Here is a 21,934-nt window from a genome sequence, read left to right as displayed (position 1 = left end):
TCACACTCCCCCTATTTCTGCTGAGCAACAGGGAGCTCCTGGGGTAGTTAGCTTGGAGGTCATGTTTTGCAAACAAGAAGGAAGATGCTATCATTTGGATGCTGACAGTTCCTCAAAGGTCCTTGTGTTGAAACCTTGTTCTTGGTGGCACATAATTGGAAGAGGTGGCGGTCTAAGTGTGGAAGCACTGGGGGGAATACCTTGAAGGAACTTGCAGGATTCTGATCTTTTCACTTTGGTTTTGCTACCTGGCCCTGTGGGGAGGGACTTTACTTTGCCATGTGCTGCTGTCCCACCCCCAGAAACCTAAGAGTTACCTGTGAGTCAATCACAGACAGGATCTCCAAAGCCATGAACCCAAAGAAACATTTCCTGTTCTCAAGTTGATATTAACCAAGCCCGCACATGAGTGTATTAGGGTCAGGAAACACTTTCCAGTGCAGGACAGAGGGAGAAGAACCTTAAAGTGTGTGTGTGTTGGGGGTGGGGGGACAGACAGCTTCAAGAAGTCCCTAGAAGCCAGCTCATTGCCTCAGGGAGACAGAGTTCTGTGACAGTGTTTTCCTTAGTGCCATGTGGGGTTTGTTCAGGGTCTCATGTGTGACGTAGGTCCAGAGAAGGGAATGCTTATAATTGCAAATGAAAATGAACTCAGAGGAAGGTTTGGAAAGTCAGCTGACAATGGCGACATCTGCCACGCTAGTGAGGATTAGATTGAGGTGATGATTATAAAATGACCTAGCCTCCACACCCCTACTCATACTTGGAAGGCCAATTAGCTTTCCCATAATAATCAATGCTGCTTACTATGGTGAGTAACCACGCTGATGACGTCCCGAGGTTTTGGTCAGTGAATACCTTACTCTATCCCTAGCTACCTTGAGAACCATCTGAGTTGAGCACAGTCCTTTAAAATAAATCGCAAGATCTAGGTGTGTTGGTATAGTCCTGTAATTTCAGCATTGGGGATGTGAAGATGGGGAGGCAGGAGTTCACGGTCAGCCTGGGCTACATAAGGCCCTGTTTCAGAAACAAAATTTTAAATTGGGACTGGTGGTACAAGTCCTGTATTCCCAGTTACTCAGGAGGCTGAGGTGAGAGGATTGAAAGTTTAAGGCCTGCTTGGGCTACAGAGTGAGTTCAAGGCCAGCCTGGGCTACATTGTGAAATCCTATCTCAAAAATAAGAAGTATTTTGTTTTACTTTGTTTTGTTTCTCAAATGGGGTTTTAGCTCAGTGGTGGAAGACTTGCTGAGCACATTCAAAGCCCTGGGTTCAGTTCCAGACTGTAGTCATCTCTGTGCTTCGCAGCACTCAGTGTGCAAGACTGAATCTGTTCACTTTCCTTTTCAGCCTTTGGTTTTCTGAGGAAGGTCTTGCTATATAGCTCTGACTGCTTTCAACTCGCAGTCCCCTGCTGCGGCCTCCTAAGGGCCAGAAATGCAGGTGCACACCATCATGCCCAGCTCTTTCTATGTTGTTTTAGGAGTTGTTTAGAAACATGGGGAAGCTTGCCATGAAGAAAGAATGGTCAAAGAGAAGTCGTCTTAGACAGACTCCAGACATCCACCCTACAGGGCTCCAAGCTCTGAAGACTCTGCGACTGGGAATGAACAGAACCCAGATTTAGCTGGTTACTATTATCAGCAGGGAAACCGGCTGAGAATGCAGAACACTGAGCTAAACAGCAGTGGGGCCTCCAATTCAGGCAGTCACTGCAAAAAGACTGCTGGACTTTACAAGCAAGTCTTAGGCCCGTATATTTTTGGGGTCAGAAAAAAAATTGAAATTCTCTTTAGCTGCTTGAGAATTTTCAGGAGTAAGATGCATGCTTCAGCAAGGGCCAGCAGAGAAGCCCATCTCCAAGTCTCCAAACCACAAAGGCGGCTGCCTCCGCCCTCCTCATTCTTAGCTGATTGAAATAATCAGAAGTCAGCTTCAGAATGCTGGCGTGGGGAAAGGCAGGCGGGCGGGCGGGCAATGTCTGTTTGATGGAGAGTAACATCAGCCTCCCGGGGGTGGGATGGGGGTCAAATTTCTTACTCATTTTCTTCTTTTCCATTCCCCAAACTTCCCTGCACATTTTAGGGCTATTAGCACATCTCACTTGGTACCATGAGGGCCCTTCCACCTCCTGGGTTGCCAGGTGACAGAAAAGATGCAAAGTAAGTGTCCCCAGAAACATGGTGGCTTTGGAAGCTGTTTGTCTCTGGGAACTCGGTTCTTCTCCATCTCTCCCTCCCAGCTTCTTGCTTTCTCAAGTAGCCATCAGCTGGAGTTAAGAGAAGGCTGGCGGGGCTGAGGGGGAGTGCTTAGTTGGTAAAGCGCCTGTGCTGCGCAAGCAGGAGGAGCTGAGTCTGAATCCTGGAACCAACAAGAAAACCAGGAGTGATGGGGAGCTCCTATAACCCCAGCACGGAACACTCATAGACAGATGGCTCCTTGAAGCTCATTGTCCAGCCTGGATGAATTGATGAGCGTCAGGTTCACAGAGATCTTTTTTCCAAATAATAGCAAAGATACCCATTGTTGGCATTGGGCCTCCATTCGAGCATATATGCACAGCACACACACACACCCCTACACACATGCATATACATGCATGTACACAGACATACACAGAGACACACACACACAGAAAGAGAGAGATCCCCTGAAAAAAAGAAACCTAACCTCACAAGGCAGAACCAACAGTTCCCAATGGAGAAGCTAGCCAGAGCAGAAGCGAAGGACAGGAGGAAGATTATTCTTTTCTCTCTGTGATAAAATTGAGTTAGTGCTGGCTGCATTAATGCCCATTTGGAGTGTGAAAGGGCTGCGATCCAGTCAAGGATGTGTCTGGGCTGGAATGGGGGCCCAGCTGCCCCTTTCCTAGCTCTTAGCATTTCTTCTCTTCCTTTTCAAACAGCCAACGGTCCTCCAGGCACTGCACTGTCTGGCCCCAATTTGTAAAAGGTGATCTCACTGGGACCTCTATGAATATGGAGAAAGCTGGGGGGAGGGGCTGGGCTAAGGATGTGTCTGTGTGGGTGCTCCGGACAAGCCTCCTGTTAGGGCTGGCATTTGCCTCTTCATCTGTACAGCCAGTGGGAGAGGAGGGGAAGGGAGGCTCCTGGGTGGGGGATGGGAGAGGGATCTTCCTGCTTGGCATTTGCAAGCTGGTGGGGAGCGTGCTGCTTCCAGGTTTCAGGCAATCACAAGGCCCATTTGCTCTTGCGGGTTCATTAACGAGGCCTGCGGGAATGACAATTGCCTTGTCCACTGTGTTAACTGGACGGACGGAAGAAAGAAGAGTCAGGAAGGGGCGAGAGCAATGTTCAGGTTTCTGCTCAACTCTCACCGCTCCCCTGGACCCTAATGGCTACCTGCCCACAGCTGCCTTGACTATCACTGGGAGGGGCAGGAGGGAGGTGGGGGAGGTAAGGGGTGTTATTCATTCTAGGACCACCTCGCCCCCCTTCTTTCTTTTTCATTTGATTCCAGGCCACTCACAGACATGTTTTCCCAAGTGATGCCTCCCAGAAAACGTCTCTGGCAGAAAAGTCAAGAAACAGGAGCCCCCCACCCCCACCCCAAGGCTGTGCCATCCTCTACGCCCCCTGTCCTCCGACCCTGGGCAGCCATTGTACTCCAAGTGAGGACAGAGAGGCCCTGAGACAGGTGGCCCACAGCAGCCACCAGACAGTCCTGTTCCTAGGGACCCTCGCTGCAGAACCTATTGTCCTTGCTATCCTCCAAGGTGCTTTGAATTCACAGCCAGCACTTCTATTTGCTGGGCAAACAGACAGTGAAAACGGTCCAGTGCCAGGAGGCTTGGAGGCTGGCACTAGGCCAGGGGCCCTGGCAGCACAGCATAGGGACGGGAGGAAAGAGTATCCGGTTGGGAATTATTTAGCGCCCACCTGCCTTTTTCCCTGTACTAATGGAAGGCCTGCCAGGATGAGGGCAAAGAATGCTGGGGAACTGGGGACCATTCTGTCCTGCTGCTTGTTAGGAGAGCAGAGCCCTGGCAAGAGGTTACTTGGGGAAGCTGGATGATGTTATCGACCAAATTGGGGTTTGGGGATTATCTGTGGATTTCATTTATCTGTGTTTCCCCTGGTCTCTCTTGTTGTAGGTAATTAAGAGCTGATTGCTGGTAATTAAGAGTTGTTGAGAGAGGCGGCAGGATCCAAAAATAAGAGGCACACAGTTTGTCTTCCTTTGGACAGACTCCTGCCCCCCCCCCCCCGCCCGTCTGCCCCCTCCTCGTGTGCCTCCTGCAGGGAAGTGGCCCCAGAGAGCAAGTCCCAGCTTGTCAACTGGATTATTTATTCATAAATGCCTCTTTGCCTTCTTCCCTCTGTTACCAAACCTGGAGCTAAGCCAAGCAGTGTGCAGGGTGAGTTTAAACTCGACCTCTCCTCACTTAGGTGGGCTAAGAAAGCAAACCTTTATTTTTCCCAAAGCCTTCCTTGGGTTCCTGAGCCTGTCTCTGCTGATGGTAGACAACTTGAACTTGAGTCAACATACAGACACAACTGACTGCAGTCGTGGTAATTTTAAGAACGATGGCATCTCTTTGGGGCGCTCTCTTGTTCATTCCTCCTGTGAGCTTCTCTCCTGGGGTGGAATTGGGAGCAGGGATTCTACAATGTCTTGGCATTGAGTAGGGGATGTGTGTCCTTCCCCTTCCGCTTCCAGGCTCCACCCACTGACCTTGACCGTGGCCTTTAATGTTCTGGGTGGTCACAGCCTCCAGTCCAGGGACCCCACACACTGCTCCTCTGGTGGGCCCCTTTTCCTCTCAGCTCTTCTGAGTGCTGCAGGTGCTCTTGGCTCTTTTGTTGGCCTTGCTGGCATATGCCCCAACTTGCTGCTGTGGGGTGAGACCCCATGGCCCTCCTCTCAGGGCCTGGAAACCCCTCACAGGGTCTCAGTGCCATAGCTTGGACCTGAAATGAATGTGTCCCCTCAAAAGTTCAGGTTTTGGAAATTTGGTCCCCAAGGTAAGGATACTGAGAGAAACTAGGTTACTTCCTGAAAGGGCAGGGCTTGTTTTGTTCTGTTAGTTTCTTTTCTTTTTGAGACAGGGTCTTGCTATAAAGCCAGGGCTAACCTCTAGCTCAAGATCACCCTGCTCTCCCCTCCCCCCAAGTGCTGCCTTCAGATGAGCATGGGCTGATGCGCAAAGCATGAGCCAACCGCATTCACTTCTCTCTGCACTTGCACACAGCAGTGCCCTTTCTGTCCCTTGGTGATGCCACCAGGGGGTTCTTGCCAGGATGCCAGTGCTATGACAGTTGAACTTCCAAGGCACCAGAACCACAAGAAAAATAAACCTCTTTTCTTCATATGTGACCCAGTCTTGGGTATTGCATTGCAGCAACAGAATACGGAGGGTGGTACCACACCTCTCTCATGCTAGGTCGCCAGCTTGTTCCGGGACCCCAGTCATCATGGAGACCCTTCAGCTAGTCAATGAACTCCCTTGGGACAAGGAAACTGCTCTTGTCCCCTCCCCACCATTCTACATGTTATGCTGCAAACCCACCGTTCCCACTCTAGGACATCTGAAAACTCCAGGGCAGAGTTTCAGAGCTGCGTTCCGTGCTCCAGTGCTTGTATCGGGAAGCCATGGCTCTTGAGAACAGTCGATCTGTGAAAGATTTGCCAAAGTCTTCCTGGGACCTCACAAGCCACTCGCTTTTCTAGCAGACTACCATTTATTGAATACTTTCAATGCGTCTGGGGTGTTCCTGGCTTGTCATGTTTAATCCACACAGCGCCCTGCAATGATCTCCATTTTGCATCAAGGAAACCCAGATAGAGGGGTATTAAGAACTCACTGGATCATTTGCCTCTGTCGCTCTGCTGTCTGTCCCTGTGGTCTCACCTCCGCTGCCTCGACAGTGGCTGTGGTGAGGCATCCCATCAGGGGTTTGACATTGATAATGTGTGTGTACATGCAAGCGTGCACACGTGCGCCAGAGACTATGCCGTAGGGAGTGTGGGAAGAGAGACAGGTGAGAGGAGAGAAAGGGAAGGGGGGAGGCAAAGAAGGAGAAGGAAGAAGGGACGGCACAGGGAGAAGAAGGGGAGCAGAAAGTGGAGCTGGGGAAAACTAGAAGTCTCCTGGGACACAGAACATTTTTGTTTCTTGTTGATGATGTGATGGTTCTGAGAACAGAACCTACAGCCTCACGCATGCCAGGCAAGGGTTCGATTCCCAGCCAAGGAGGTATTTCTAATGAGGGCATGAGCTGGCCTGGGCACCTGGGCCCCATCTGAGCTTCCTTTGGGGATTTTCCCTTTCATGCTGTGTCTGAATTCTTGTTCATTTCCACCATGGGCTCTATCTGGCTTCAACTTCCCCACATTCTGTTTCCTGGGTTTTGTCAGTTTGACTGGATTTACAGTCACCTAGAAGGCATGTCCTGGCCTTTCCAGAAAGGTTTAACTGAAGAGAGAAGCCCCATTCCCAGCATGGGCAGCACCATGCTATGGGCTGGGACCCCAAAATTAATAAAAAGGAGAAAGCGAGCTGAGTGCTAGCCATCATCTGCCCCTGCTGCCTGACTGTGGGCGTGATGTGACCCTCTGCCTTACTGTCTGGTTGTCATGGCTTCCCTGCCACGGTGGACCCTCAAACTTTGAATCCAAACAAAGCCTTTTTCTTTAAGTTGCTTTTGCCAGGTATTTCAACACAGCAGTGAGAAAAGTTGCTAATCCATTTAGCACGCTCTCTCATTCTAACAAATAGATGCCAGTCTCTAAGACAGTAGAGTAGGACTTTTGACACACTCAGTCTGGTGTGTCCGCCCCTCTTCTCTTCTCCCTCCATGAAGCTACCCACTTCCCTTAACAAACTTTGACTTGAGAGCTTGCTCTGTGTCAGGGACAAGGCGTGCCTATTTGTGTTCTCTGTATTAGTTAGGATAGTTAGGATTAGGTTTGTCTGGGAGTCATTCAAAATCCCGAACGACAGTGATACATCTAAGACAGAATTCCTTTTCATGTTCAGGATGTATGCATTCAGGCGGTAGTGGGCAATTCTGCCATTGCATAGGGCTAGGGATCTTGGTTCCTTGTTGATATGCTATATACGACTTGTATGGTGGGAACATCTCTCTTTCTCTCAGGATGGAATACAAGGCTTCAAGGCTTTCTGTATGCTGGGTGAACCCTCAACCACTGGGTCTTAGACATGTATGGTGCTTTGAGACCATGTCTAGACATTCCTTCCAACCAAGTGGGTTCTCCAGAGAATCAAATGACAGGTGGCAGATGTGTGACTTCTAAAGCCAGGATGATAACCTTCCTTAACCTTCTGGTTATGTTTTACTGAGATAGCATCTTATTCTGTTGCCCAGGTGGCCTTGGAACTCACTATGTAACCAGGCTGGCCTGGAACTTGTGGCAATCCTCCTGTTTCAGCCTCCCAAGTGCTGGGATTACAGGTATAAGCTACCACACCTGGCTCAAGACTAGGTTCTAAAAGGTTTTGTGACTTCTATGTCCCTGGCTGTCTGTTTCTCTTTCATCCTCCTCTCCACATCTCTGGAGCTCTGAACGCTAGTTAAGAAGTTTGACCCTTTTGAGGCCACCATATAGGAAAAAGATGCCCAAGACTTCTGGTGTTCTACATGCTGCCTCGCTTAGTGTCAGCATCTCCGCAGTCCTGACTGGCACCAGCCATGTCTACCTGCATGTTTCTACCCCTTCCAGACTCTTCCAAGCTTGTCAGACCTACTATCCCTTTTGGCAACAGGCTTTCTGAGGGTTCCGTGGGATCGTCTGAGGTCCTGGGGCATTGATGTGCACAATGCTTGCACCAGCAGCTGCCTGTCGCCTTCCCACAAGCTATTCATTCACTCAGTCACAGGTGATTTAGATTGTGTGGTTGACACGGAGCCAATTTGCTCATATGTGTCCTTGCTTCCAGACTAGGCCAACTGGGGATCCTGGGGCAGAGTACATGGTCGGGCTGAGAAATCTGGGTAAGGACAGTGGCAATGGGAGTGAGTTGAAGAGAGTAGCTTCTATGGGGGCTCAGGGAAATTGGAAGAGGCAGGACTTGGCCCTGGCAGAGACTTTCGGAGTTTTGTTTTTTGTGTACGTGTGTGTACTTACACATAGGCCTTCACATGTGTAAGTGATGACACACATGCCACAGTGCCTGTGTGGAGGTCAGAAAACAAACCTGGTTTCCACCTGGTTTGGAGACAGGGTTTTCTGTGTGGTTCTTCTGCTGCCTATGTTCGGCTCTTGGCCTACCAGCTTCTTGAGATTCCTGTCTCTACTTTTCCTCCCACTAGCAGTGACTGCGGATGAGCACTCCCACACGCGGCTGTCCATCATGGCTGCGGATTCCAGCTCAGGGCCTCAGGCCTGAATGCTCTGTGTTTCCACTTACTCCTCAGAAACCCTCTTTTGGGGCCAAGGTCTCATGTATTCCAGGCCGGCCTCAGGCTGGCCTTGAATTTTCTGTGTAGCTGCGGATGACCTTGCATTTCTGATGGCCTCGCCTCTGCCTCTTCAGTGATGAGTTCACAAGAATGTACTACTTGGGATTGATCTCAAGACTTTGTGTATCCTAGGCAAGCACTACCAATTGAGCTACATGTCTTTTGAGACAGAGTCTTATATAGCCCAGGCTAGACTAAAACTCTCTATGTAGCTCAGGGGTTGACCTTGAATGGATCTTTCTGCCTTCTCCTGAGTGCTGAGATTACAGACATGAGGCACTACCCTCAGTTTGTGTTGCTCCTTTGAGGCCTTTCTTCTTAGCTGGTAGATGACTGACCTCTCCCTGTGTCCTCTCGTGGCCTTCCCTGGGTATCTGTTTCTTAACTGTTTTCTTTTTCTCTTGCTTTTCTGTCATGTTTTGTCTTAAAGCAATTTTCAGCGCATAGCCCAGGCTAGCCTGGAGGTCCTTTTGCTTCAGCCTCCCTGTGTTCCCATGTGTCCCCATGCTAGATTCCTCATCTCCCTTTCTTATAAGGACATCTGCCATAGAGGACTGGGGACCACCCTAATGAGACCCAAAGATGAGCTGTTGGAAACTCCGTTTTTGCTTACTCCTTTCTGAGGGAGCCTCCTCTGTACCCTGAAGCCTGGCTGTGTGCCCACCATAGTGCCAACTGAGGGGCTGTCTTCCAGGTACCTTACAGCTAACACCCTCAGTGCAGCGTTCACCAGCTGAACCTTGTTGGATGTTGCAAAGTCATTGATGCTCCCTGGGACCCTTGCTGTGTCCCATCTTTAAGAAGAGTTAGTTAAACCTTCACATTCCCCCACACAGTGCATACATTCACTGGTGATAAAGCCAGATTCAGCTGTTTTTCTTGAAATAGGAGATGGAATTTTCCCCAATGTAAAAATAATGGTGCCCAATTCTTGTGGGAGGCAGATGGGGCTGATGCTGGCACCACAGGCCCTTCTTTTCCTCAGAAATAGCCCCACGGTGGCCTCATTTTCTCAAACTTGCAACTCAGCGAGTACTTAGCCTTTAGTGAGAAGAATCCTCGCTGCTGAAGTTGAAAAGGGAGCGATCCATTTGTCAACACAGGCAGCCACTCAAGTCTAGGGAGCCAAAGAAGTCCCCAGCGCTTACCCAGAAGCCTTAGGGGTCAAGGCATGGAGCCTGAGACAGACTGGCTCCCAGTCAAAGGCAAAGAGAGACAATTAGGTGAGGGCTTCCCCTAGATCCGAAGGAGACAGGGCCTAAGATATTGGGGCAGGGTAAATGACATTGCTAACTGGCTTTGGAGCCTGGGACCTTGTTGGAGAGACTGTGTATGAGATTGGGGGAGTCTTCAGAAGCCAGGGACTTCAAGATCGGGAGCTAGGAACTCCCAGGGAAAGAGATAGTGGGAAAGGAAGTATATTTCTCAATGGCTACAGCTGAAGTTGGCAAGGACCCTGGCTTCGATTAGGTCTTAATAGACTTGACCTTCCCATACAAGCTCTGACCCTCTTTCCCTAGAGCTCAGAGCTTGTATCACACGGACATCTTTTACATCAAATACTAACGGAGGAGACCCAGGCTCCCTTTGGACCCCATCATAGAAGAGGCTGGAAGGATGGTCATTTTTCAAATGCCACGATTGTGGCTGCAGAACTGAGCCTGTTAGAGTTAGGCAGGGGAGGAAAAGGAGGCCAAGGCTCAAGGGCCGGCAATTGTTTGAAGCTTTCTTTGTAATGTGAACTGGAAGGACAGTATCTTTCTGCAGCATTTAGGTTCCAACTAGAACCCTCCTTCCCTGACAAGTGGGGGGGGGGGGTTCCTTCCATCGTTGTGCAGTTCCCCCCCTCAACCCCCCCCCCCCGCTCTTACAGGGGATGAGGTGGCTAGGTTGGGGGGATCTATGCTATGCTAAGGAGTCAAATGTGGGAGGGACTTGTTAGGGGAGACTCTTTGAAGCTTCAGGGTCTCTGAGAGGCATTTATCTTTGAACTCTAGGGGTTCCTGTCCTTCCTGGTAGGGCTGCAAAACCAAGGATGAAGCCTGCCTTTTAGTTAGGCTACTGTTCCCCCCCCCCAATATTCCAGTCTCTGGGGCTCTGCACATTTTCTCCTCAAACCGTTCTTTCCCTTCCCCCTTTCTCTCCTTCCTCCCTTCCCCTTCCTATCCCTCTTCCTTCCCCCTCCTCCCACCTCCCTTCCTTCTCTCCCTGCGAAGTGACAAGCCTGCCCTGGCCCTGCGGCTTCCTTGTTTACTCTGCAGTCTGACAGGAGAGAGCTCTGCCTGCCTCAAGAATAAGTCTCCTGGCAAATTAGCTGCAGGATTTGAAATCCATTTTTATTTCGCCCAATATTAATTATTGTTGTTTTCTGCTGTTCATTACCAGCTCATTTCCTTGTGCAACCCTGGGGAACAAAGGATTTTTAAAGCATTTCCTACAGAGAAACTGCCACCCCACTGGGCCACCACCATGCTCAACCTGAGTACCCTCCACCTGGGACTGGGAACCCTTCTGAACTCCTGTGCAAGGGATTTTCCCGGCTCACTGTGCAAGATAAAGCGGGCAGGAGTCAGGCCAGACAGGACTGGGTTGAGGACCTCCCTCCTTCCTCCCTCTCTCCTCTTCTTCACTCCTCAAGTTCCTTCCCGAGTCTGCCAGCCTGTCCAGAGCCGCTGTGCAGGAGATGCAATCTTACTGTCATTTCTGTCCTAAAGAGACGATGGGGACTTAACACACACAGTAACACTAGAGACAGATCTTATGCCTTTACACCTAGGAATACAACCATGGCCTCCTAGGTGAAGACACAGGCCTTCCTTCCAGCAACTGCCCCTGAAGCGCCTTGTGCCTTCTCCCGGTTGCTGTCCTCCAAAGATAGTTGTCAATTGTTGGCACCAGGGTCATTGCTGTCCTCCTCATTCTCCCATCTCTTTCCTCTTCTTCTCAGGCTGGCCTGAACTCCTGGGGTCAAGTTATCCTTCCACTTTAGCCCCTAGAGAGTAAGTGGAGTGCCGGGGGCTTGGCACCATGCTTGTTTGAATCATTCTGATTTCTAAAATCATGGGCTTGACTCGTCTGGTTATAAACCCCATGTAAGTAGGTCATATACTTGCTATATTCTTGGATGTGTGTTTTTTTCCCTCAGTCCTGTATAGGATACTCATCTTATTATTGCATGTAGTAGTAATTTATTCTTTTTAAGTGTAGTGGAATATCCACTTGGGTGACTACAATATGATTAGTTCATCTGCTCTTCTGATGATGGACTTTGAATCGTTTTCCAGTTTAGGGTTCTTTTGAAGAAAAGTGCCATGTACATTTGTGTGCATGGCTTTTGCTGGGCACAAACGCTCATGTCTCTTGGCATAGACCTCAAAGTGAATGCTCGTCATCGGATGTGCAGCCAAGTCATGCTTGCTTTTTCAAGGAGTTAGCCAATACAGGGCAATGCTTCTGCCGCAGGTCTGAGAGAGAAACCAAGGCATTTTGGTCATTAGATAGGTGGAGAAAGGCTCTGGCTAATGTGCATTTGGTAGGTCGCTGCAGATATGGCTTCAAACAACTCCTATCTCCAAATGTGAGTAGAGTCCATTCACACTGACTTTGAAGTTGGTCATATGACTTGCTTTGGCCAATGGGGTATCAACAATCATGATGCTGCCGTGACTTTGAGAACTGAGGCTTGTCTATTACCATAGTGTAAATGTTTATAACTCTATCAAATTAATTTAGCTCCTAATTTAACCCTAGTGCCCTAGGGTAATGTCGTTAGTCCTGCCAGTTAGATTAACTTGAGAGACACCTAGGTGATTGCTAAAGCACACCTCTGAGTGTGTCAGAAAAGGTGTTGCTAGATACCTTTGGGTTCTGATCTGATCAATGGATTTTCTTTGAAGGATCTGTAATATGGTGTCATTGTGGGAAGTGAAACTTTTGAAGGAAGTAGGTCACAGAGGGCATGTCCTTGGGGGATATGTCTTACTCTGACCCAGTTTACGTTCCCCATTTCTGCCTACTTCCTGTCTGCCGTGAGGTCAGCACCTGTGTTCCTCCACATCCTATCAATGATGGGATCGTGGCTAAGCAACCACGGGCGAACCCCTTGGAAGCTGTGAGCCAAATAACCTTTCCCCGTGGAAGTTGTGCTGATGGGTATCGACTGCATCAGCGAGAAAAGCGGCTAACACAGTGCTGAGAGGCAGACCCTTCTGGAGGTGATCAGGTCATAAGGCTCCGTCCCGGAAATGGGATGGGTGTCTTTACAAAGAGGCTTGAGGTAGCTTGTTTGTCCCCTTTATGCTGTGAGGACACAGTGACAAGACAAGTTGGAGTGAACTACAACAAAAGCTCTCAACTGTGTGACAGTGGTTTGACGGCGGGTAAGAAGAGCTAGCCAGGCGGCTGGAAGAACTGTGTATGAGCGGGTGCCCGATGAAATGGGGGCTGGCCCTCAGTGGCCGCTGGGTTCTGCTCACATTAATTTCTTGTATTTGTTTGCCTGTGTAGTCCAGACTAATCTGGAACTCCTGGTCCTCTAGCCTCCCAAGGGCTGGAATTACAAGTGTGTGCCACCACACCCAGCTCTATTCTTTACTTTAGTTTGTTATTTATTTTTAATGCACGGAGTCTAAGTAATGCCGCCCATATTACATGGGCATAGGGCAATGGGTACCCTGCAGTCACCATCTCACTCAAAGAAAAATGACTCTCTTCCAACTGCTGCTTTCTCCTCTTCTTCCTCCTCCCCCTCCTCCTTCTCTCCTCTCACTCCTCTTTCCTCTTCCTCCTCTTTCAAATATGTGTGCATGTATGTATGCACACCACATGTGTGCCTTGCACCTACAGAAGCTAGGAGGTGGCACCAGATCCCCTGAAACTGGAGTTGCAGACAGCTGTGAGCTGCTATGTTGGTGCTGGGAATTGAACCCAGGTCCTCTGGAAGAGCAGCCATTAACTCTTATCCAGGGAGCCATCTCTCCAGCCCAGAGTCTTTTGTATGTGTGTATGAAAACATATTCTGAAGGTCAGAGGACACGTGGTAGCTAGTTTTATCCTTTTGCCATGTGGGCCCTGAGCATCAACCTCAGGGTAGTAAGCCAGGCAGCAAGTGCCTTTACCTGCTCACCAGACCCCTTTATACACTTTGCCTTGTACTTGGAGGTAGTGCCTCAGAGTTCAAGGTTAGGCTCCCATTTCTGACTTCAGAAATGAGCACCATCCTTCCACCCCGCTGGGCTGTGGAAACAGTGGCCCTAGACCTTTAGAGATTTAAGTTAGAACACCAGAGTGCAGCTTTGCCTATTACTTATTTAAAACTTTAAAAAAAATTTTATTATTACATTTTGATGTATTTATTTTGTGTGAATTGGGATGGGTGTGTCATAAGTCGGTCATCAGGCTTGGTAGCAAGCTTTTTTACTGGCTGAGCCATCTTGCTAGTCTGTTTTTTGCCTCTTGAGACAGGTTCTCACTGTGCAGGCCAGGCTGCACAGTCTCTGTCCTCCTGCCTCAGCCTCCACACTTGTCACCAGAGTACAGCTTTCCCCCAGATCAGGAGTCAGTTACCTCAAGATAGTTTATTTCCTATGAATGATAGATGTGGGGTCAGTCAACCCCCAAGTTCTGCCCCTACTCTTATGGTACCAGCTATTGAGTCCTTTCAGGCATCACGTTGACTGTCAGAGCCTTCCTTTTTTGTCTCTGTAGGGGCAATCACCCTGGCCTGCCTTCACAGAGCAGCAGGGAGACCGATGGCCTGATGCTGGTGAAAGCCATTCAGGCCGTGTAAAGCACAGAGCGAGTACAAGGCAATGCGGCATTATTGTCTGCGGGAACTGCCATGGGCTCCAATTGTTTCACATCGGGGCAATGAGTTTTGAGTTCGTCAAGGTCATTTTGCTTTATGACTCCTCTCTTTAGCAGTCCACATAAATTGGACACATTCAGGAGCCGCAGTGGTCTCCAAAGGCTTTCTCTCATTATCTCTGCTGTATTTTCAAGCCAGAGAAACTTGGTACAAGGGCCATCATCTTTACGAGGCTTGTGACTTCTTTCAAGAGAAACTGTCACACTGAGGGGGCCCAGCCTCCCAATGACCACCAGCACATCTCCACCCAAGGGCCTTCTTTCCCACTCTCCATCTGCATAAATGGCTTCTTACTCAGCAGCAGCATCTTCCTGGTGCTCCTGAATCATAATGCACCCAAACTATGCGCAGTGCGTTTCCTTTTGTGGTGACCTTCGGTGGGTTCCTTGCCCTTTGGGCATGCTTTCCGAGGCAGGCTGATGACATGTGCAAAATTCTGGGGTAAGTGGGTGCAGGCATGTGAGCATATCCAAGGTGAACAAGACCTGTCACATGTCATAGAACATTCAGACATATATGACCCTCTGAGCCTGGGCTGTTCCTATGTGATGGAGAGTTTACCACATCAGTAGGAAGCTATCAGTATTAACAGCTATTGCTCCAAAACGGAAAACAGCCCAGCGTATCTGGCATGAGACTGGCACGGAGTCTCTATAACACAGCCCAAAGGACTGGTGGAGGGATTATGTAGTCTCACAATGTGTTGAAGAGCAGAGATACTTGATGGGGGTAGCTGTCTTCATTCCCTCTTCTCTTTCTTTAAAGACTAGATTCCTTCCTTCCTTCTCGGCTACAGACAAGCAGTCACAGAAGAGGCAGCCAAGCTGAGAGCCGTAGCGCTAACCTGGAGATTTTGCCTACCGGGCCTTGAACAGACAACACCGTTGGAGCTCTTTCGGGAATGCTGGCTCTTGTGTTTTATTTGATTTCATTTTTTGGGTGAAGTTGACAGCAGAAAGAAGGGTAGGGGATGGCGGGTTAACAAATGATTTCTCTGCGGAAGCTTTACTGACAATTAGCTTGCAGGGACCACCCACACTCAGTCCTTCCTGTAGCGTCCTAGCCGGGCTGTAGTTCCTCCACAGAGCCTGGGGGCCTTGCTCACAGTGTGCGAGTGACTGTGGAGGCCACGGCCTTGCTCTGGGTTGAAGAGCTTGAGGGACACATGTTGTTCAAGGGCAAGTGACTGATTCTGTGAGGACATAGGGCCTGGGAGTAGTGGTAGAGGCCAAAGCTCTTTATCCTGAGATGGATACTGTTTCTTTACTTAGGAAGCCTTCCACTCTGTGGGAGGTATCGGGAAATGGAGGTGGGTTTTGTGTTGCCACACTGATGGGGGAGGTGTGCTACTGATCTAACTGGACAGGGGTGCCAAGGATGCCTACCATCCTATAATCAGGAGACTGTCTCATACAATGGGATTTGTTTGAGTTCAGCTACCGATTGTGCACTTGCTGAATGAAGCCGGTAGGCAGAGAAAGTTCCAGGTGTGCTTTCTAAAGAGCCGGTTGGTTCATTCGAAACTGGAGATCATTTTTCAAGGTGGCTTAAGGGACTGGATGAGGACTGTGCTGAGCTGGGGAAACTGACGGGAAGCTTGGCAGACTAGGGTCACAGGAAAGAGGGGTACAGGTGCCGAGGGACCCCGTGAAGGTCAGACAGAGGCCACCCGGAAGGAGGAGCAAGGGTCAGTGGGAAGGGGGAGGAGGAGGTTGCCTCTTATACAAATGGAAGAATGAGAAAGAAGGTTCATGTGTAGATATATGCTGGTGGTCTCTCTAAAGCTGCCCCCCATAGTGTGACATCAGGGAAATCATGGGGAATCAAGACAGGGATTTAGAAAAAGGGAAATCAAGAGGCCACACAGGCCTAGATTAGACGGTCAGGATCCCTGATGCTGGCTTTGTTTTCTGCCTTTTGCTTTTCTATTGCTTTAGGTGGGGCCTGGATTTGGGCTTTGCTGACACCCAGAGGGGTAGCCAGGGCAGCAAACAGGACTCGTGGAAGCGGCAACTGCCCGAGCATGGCCTTGCTTTCTTGCTGGGGCTGTGGGAGTCCCCTCTAGGAAGCAGATTCCATATGTCCTCAGCATGTTGGAGGAACCTGAGCATACCGTGCAGGGCACCCTTCAGCCACTGTACAAACAGGCCAATCTAGAGGGTCTTGCAAACCCTGCCAATCGTCATTGTCGGCTGCTGGCTCATTCTGTGTCCCACAATGTGGACCAGGCCAAGGAACTTTAAAAAGGCAGGTATTGAGGTCAATGCTGAGCCTGTATTTTGTCTTCAGCTAATCTGTGGTTTGTAAGGCAAAGGAATGAGACGACAGTGGCAAGGACAGAACTCAAACACGGGGCAGGGGTAGTGCGGGCGACTTCCCACAAGCTGTAGGAAGGGGCCCAGCTGCCGACATTTTCACAAAGCAAATAACTGTGGGGCCAAGCTGGTGACCTCAGTATAAATGGAAAAAGACGGTCAGCTGTGTGGCTGCCAGAAACGGCATGTTTGTCAGCCCACCTGTTAGGAAGTGGAAAGGGAGCTGTTGAGTAACATCACCCCAGCAAATGGTTACCCGTTGCTGACCGTAGGTCCGGCATGGTCTGAGTACTTCACGGTGCCGGGTGCCTGGGCTTTACCCACTGCCCACTGAAAAGGGCTCCCCTGTGGCTTCCATCTGCAAGCTGAGGAAACTGAGGCTGAGGTGTTCATTTTCTTACCCTAGCTTGGACAGCTAAGAGGTGGCAAATAAAGGCTGTGATTCCCGGCAGTCTGGCACCCAATATCCGGGCCAGCTGCCAGGAGCACGGAACAGGTTCTGTGGGGCAGGGTTATGTGGATGACTGTACTTTGGTCTCTGTTCTGGTTATTACACATATATTGATATATGTATTTATCTATTTGTATGTGTATGTGTGGGGGGCACATGAGCCACAATATGCATGGTGAGGTCAGAGGGCATTTTGAAGTTTTTTGGTGGTTTCTTCCACTGGGACGTGGGGATTGGATTCAACTTGTGAAGCTGTGTGGCAAACACATTTATGGGCTGTCTTGTGGGGCTCTGTGTCCTTATAATTATGATTAGGCTCTAAGAAGAAAAAGAAAAAGAGGCAGATCATATGAATGATGAATTACTCAGAAGTGTAGTGACTTATGGCTGGTGAGGTGGTTCAGTGGGTAGCGGTGACTGCTACACACTCTGACCATAAGAGTTTGATTGCTGGGACCACATGGAGGGAAGAGAGAATCGATTCCTGCAAGCTGTTCTCTGACATGGGATATGCTCACCTTACACATATAAAGACTCAAAATAAGGTATACTGAAAATAAATATATTTAAGTCAATATAAATATGACTTAAATAGTTGTCATGTTGTACAGTGCCACCCTGTACAACACAGGGATTTCATAGCCCTTAGTTAGAAGGCTTTGCCCAACTCTGTGCTTCTCTCTTGTCTTCCCTTCTTCCCTTATAGTTGGAATCAGGTACTCCCTGGGGCTGAGTCATAGTAAACCACTGATATCAGCTCTTTGCTGAGAAGCCTCTCCCGCAGCATCTCTGTAAGCTTCTCTGTGTAGGATGGGCTTCCTTTCAGCATGGTGACTGTATATTAAAAGTAAAGGGAGTCACAGAATGACACTTCCACCATTGTCAAATATCTGGCCCCATTCAAGAGAAGGTACAAATAATACTAATGAGTTTATTTTTAAAAGATATATATGTATCTGTGTGTGGGTATGTGCACATGAGTATTCCCAAAGAGGCCAGAAAGGGGTGTCAGATCCTCTGGAGTTGGAATTACAGGCAGTTGTGAGCTGCCTATGTGGCTACTAGGAACTGAACTCATAGACTCCAGCTCATATATATATATATATATATATATATATATATATATATATATATAGAGAGAGAGAGAGAGAGAGAGAGAGAGAGAGAGAGAGAGGTTTTTTTTTTTTTCTGTGTGACAGCACTGGCTGTCCTGGAGCCCTCTTTGTAGACCAATCTGGCCTCTAACTCACAGAGGTCCACCTGCTTCTGCCTCTTAAGTGCTGGGATTAAAGGCGTGTGGCACCATGCCTGGCTCTAAAGGTAGAATTTTTTTTTTTATAAAGTTTTTGTATGTAGTCAGGGTGGCTTCAGGTTTGCCATCCTTCTGCCTTAGCCCCCAGTTCCCAAGTACTGAGAACACAGATATGCATAGCTTGGATCTTAGCCCTTTCTCAAGTTTTTGAAGTTTTTTGTTTTTTTTTTAAACTTATTTATTATGTATACAGTGTTTTGCCTGCAGGCCAGAAGAGGGCACCAGATCTCATTACAGATGGTTGTGAACCACCATGTGGTTGCTGGGAATTGAACTCAGGACCTCTGGAAGAGCAGTCAGTGCTCTTAACCTCTGAGCCATCTCTCCATCACTTGATTTTTTTATTCATTTATTTGGTTATTTATGGATGTGTTCATGCATATGCAAGGACATGAAGAGAACAGAGGTGACCTTGGATGACATTCCTCAGGAGTTGTCTACCTTAGTTTTGTTTTCTTATTTTTTCTTCTTTGGCAATATCATACACGTATATAATGTATGTTGATCATTTCGATGCCCCATTCTATTGATGTCTCTTATTCCTCACTCCCTCTAGGAACCCCTCCCCCCTTTTGAGACAGTGTTGTTCACTGGGACCTGAAGCTTGCCTATTAGGAGAGGCAGACTGGCCAGTCAGCCTCAGGGATCTGCCTGTCTCTGCCTGTCCACATGGGGACTGCAACCCGTATTTACAAGAGCACACCACGATGCCTGGCTTTGACGGTTTGCATGGGTACCAAGTGAGCCATCTCCCCCATTTCTGGGCTCTAATACTTGGATGGGAAGGCCCATGGCTTGTACCTGTGGTCTTGGCATTTGGGAGACTAACAAATGAGGGTCATTGTAAGTTTGAAGGCAGCCTAGGCTATAGAATAAGATGCTGTCTGAAAAAAAAAAAAGTGACATCAGAATGTAAAAGGGTGTGTGGTATGGGAGATCTTGCAACCATCTTGGAAGTACGACCTGCCTTTGTTGTTGTTGTTGTTGTTGCTTCCTTCTTAAAGTTAAATTTTATATTATTAACTTATTTTTTAAATCTCACACACCCCATACTGTCTGGAAAGTTATGTGTAGTTGAGGTTGAGCTTGAATTTCTGATTCTCTTCTGTCCATCTCCCCAGTGCTGGGTAACACACATTTATTTAACACAGTACTGAAGCTAGATCCAGGACTTTGATGGTATATGCCAGACAAGCATTCTGCCAATTGAGAAACATCCTGAGCTGTAGTTAATTTAACCTGGTGTGTGTGTGGGCACATGCGTTAGTCAGAGGACAACTTTTGGGAGTCAGTTATATCTTCCCACTGTGGGTTCTGGGGATTGAACTCAGGTCATCAGGCTTGCATGGCAAATACTTTGACTTGAGCCATCTTGCTGGTTCCCTAGCCTACCCCTTTACCCTTCAATCCTAGAACAGTCTCAGCTGGTCATAAATCCAGCCCTAATTCATCCACACGTTCCTTGGTGAAAACATACTGGATGAGTAGAGCCTTGGTTTTCCTACCAGACCAGGTACTGAACTTGGGGTTGGGGACATAAAACCCTGCTCCATGGAAGATGGCAGCTGCAGCAGAAGCCTTTGGCCTGAAGGAATATTGCCTTCAACTTTTATGTGTACATGTGTAGGAAGCTCTAAGCTCAGCAATGGGATTCTGTGCTTCATCAGGTGCGGAAGGCTGGCTTGGTCTTCCTTTTGTTTTTCCTTGTTATGTGTTAAATTGTGTCCCCCTCCTCCAATTCATACACTGAAGTGCTCCCCCTATAACCTCAGAATTGTGACTGATTTTGGAGGTGGGGTCTTTAATTAATTGATGACGTTAAAATGAGATCCTTAGAGAGAACTTAATTCAAAATGACCCACATCTTTATAAAGACTACAAAGTCAGGGGGAAGACCATGTTGGGTTGTGAGCTCGCTCGGTGAGTTCAGATCCCTTCTCACATTCGGAGGAAGATATGTCTTCCCCCCTTTCCAAAGAGCTGAGACAGAAGTACAATGTTCGATCGATGCCCATTCGGAAGGATGACGAAGTTCAGGTTGTCCGGGGACACTACAAAGGCCAGCAGATTGGCAAAGTAGTCCAAGTGTACAGGAAGAAATACGTCATCTACATTGAACGGGTGCAGCGAGAAAAGGCTAATGGCACAACTGTCCACGTGGGCATCCACCCCAGCAAGGTGGTAATCACCAGGCTAATGCTGGACAAAGACCACAAGAAGATCCTGGAAAGGAAAGCCAAGTCTCGACAAGCAGGAAAGGAGAAGGGCAAATACAAGGAAGAAACAATAGAGAAGATGCAGGAGTAGGGGCGTCTCGTCTCATACAGTTTTCATTAAAGACTGCTTGAGTAAAAAAAAATATGGGTTCATTTAAGTTATAAGCCCTCGTTAGAAACAAGCCTAAGCTAAGGCCAAGCTTTGATAATTAATCAGAAGTCTCCATTTCGCTGGCAGCCAGATGAAAAATCTGATTACAGCTGGTCCATCTATCCTTGGGTATATAGTAGCAAACAAAAAGATATCATGTCTCAAACAAGATAGAAGATGAGGAGAACCCAAATCTAAGGTAGTCCTCTGGCCTCTGTATATCCTTTGTCACACACACACACACACACACACACACACACACACACACACACACTTGATGTTTGTACGCACATGCGTATGTGTTTTTCAAAAGTAATGCTCACATGAGGACATGGGGCAGGGGGATGTAGCCCTCTGTGAGCCAAGAAGAAAGGCTTCAGAAGGAGCTGACCCTTGACCTTGGACATCTCTCTTTCAGAACTGTGGGAAAGTTATTAAACTGGTAGTGTTCTTTTCTTTCCCAGGGTTTCTCACATGCTAGGTAAGTGCTCTACCTCGACCTACACCCCCAGCCCTTCCTCTCCTTTTTGAGACAGGGCCTTGCTAAGTTTCTCAAGTTGGCTTTGACTTGCTCAATAGCCCAGAAAGGCTTGAATTTTCAGTCCTCCATCCTCAGCTTCCTGACCATCTGGAATTATGGGCCTATTCCACCAGGTCCAGCTAATCTGTGGTGTTTTGCTATGAAAATCCGAGCAGACTGAGACGTTTGTCCCAAATCTCCTTGACAGAAGTCCCCTTCAAATGAGGTGCCTGAGGTGAGCTCACTTTCCCAGAATGCTTCTTCCTAGGTATAGCATCACCTGGAAGCCACATAATGCTCTCTTGATGAGACTAAATGTGGGTCACCCAGGGGATCCTTGCCTGCTCAGTGAGGGCTTACCTCAGGATAGGCCCAGATGTCAACCAATCTGAAGGAAGGTGGAAGTGAGGAGCATCAGGACAGCCCCTGCCTGACCGAGGAGCATTGTGGATGCTTGCACAGGCCCCGTTGTCCCAGGTCTGGTCTTTAACGTATACAGTCAGCGCTGAGGACTTTCTCTTTCTTGTGCTGTTTCCACTGCACAGGGATCCAGGCCTTCTGGCTCCCATGCATTTTTTATTTTGCTCTATTCTTCCCATTGTTCTGATATGAATAACTGAAAGTGGCACAGAGAGGGCAGCCCTTGGCACAAAAGG

The 21,934-nt window shown here is 48.5% G+C and overlaps 1 pseudogene; it reads left to right on the top strand.

Moving 5' to 3' along the window:
- Window positions 1–20,352: 20,352 nt before the first annotated feature.
- On the top strand, window positions 20,353–20,704 carry LOC148117511 (large ribosomal subunit protein uL24 pseudogene; annotated as a pseudogene).
- The last annotated feature ends 1,230 nt before the right edge of the window (window positions 20,705–21,934 follow it).

This window comes from Myodes glareolus, chromosome X, assembly GCF_982192425.1.
Source record: "Myodes glareolus chromosome X, mMyoGla1.1, whole genome shotgun sequence".
Taxonomy (NCBI): Eukaryota; Metazoa; Chordata; class Mammalia; order Rodentia; family Cricetidae; genus Myodes; species Myodes glareolus.
The sequence above is the reverse complement of the archived record's forward strand: the minus strand, read 5'-3'. Positions and strand labels throughout refer to the sequence as shown.